Source organism: Austrofundulus limnaeus, unplaced genomic scaffold (assembly GCF_001266775.1).
Source record: "Austrofundulus limnaeus strain Quisiro unplaced genomic scaffold, Austrofundulus_limnaeus-1.0 Scaffold2181, whole genome shotgun sequence".
NCBI classification, from domain to species: Eukaryota; Metazoa; Chordata; class Actinopteri; order Cyprinodontiformes; family Rivulidae; genus Austrofundulus; species Austrofundulus limnaeus.
Window position 1 is genome coordinate 31,855 of NW_013954583.1, and position 567 is coordinate 32,421.

Genomic DNA, 567 nt, shown 5'->3' on the forward strand with positions numbered 1-567 from the left:
AGCCCACCTGAGCAGCTCACATGAGCAGCCCACCTGAGCAGCCCACCTGAGCAGATCCCCTGAGCAGATCCCCTGAGCAGCTCACCTGAGCAGCCCACCTGAGCAGATCACCTGAGCAGCCCACCTGAGCAGATCACCTGAGCAGCGCAGATTACCTGAGCAGCTCACCTGAGCAGCTCACCTGAGCAGATCACCTGAGCAGCCCACCTGAGCAGATCACCTGAGCAGCGCAGATTACCTGAGCAGCTCACCTGAGCAGCTCACCTGAGCAGATCACCTGAGCAGCCCACCTGAGCAGATCACCTGAGCAGCGCAGATTACCTGAGCAGCTCACCTGAGCAGCTCACCTGAGCAGATCACCTGAGCAGCCCACCTGAGCAGATCACCTGAGCAGCGCAGATTACCTGAGCAGCTCACCTGAGCAGCTCACCTGAGCAGATCACCTGAGCAGCCCACCTGAGCAGATCACCTGAGCAGCGCAGATTACCTGAGCAGCTCACCTGAGCAGCTCACCTGAGCAGATCACCTGAGCAGCCCACCTGAGCAGATCACCTGAGCAGCGCAGAT

General features: G+C 60.0%; 1 protein-coding gene and 1 long non-coding RNA gene across 2 annotated transcripts in view; both read right to left on the minus strand.

The window, feature by feature from the left end:
- The window catches only part of mtus1b (microtubule associated tumor suppressor 1b), a gene marked incomplete in the record, with an annotated part of 26,816 nt that overhangs the window by 22,017 nt on the left and 4,232 nt on the right, over positions 1-567 (minus strand).
- The window catches only part of LOC106537212 (uncharacterized), a 1,835-nt gene continuing 1,295 nt past the window's right edge, over positions 28-567 (minus strand). Inside the window, exon 3 of the long non-coding RNA XR_001312621.1 lies at positions 28-552. This is a non-coding gene — a long non-coding RNA (uncharacterized LOC106537212). The remainder of the gene's footprint in view (positions 553-567) is intronic.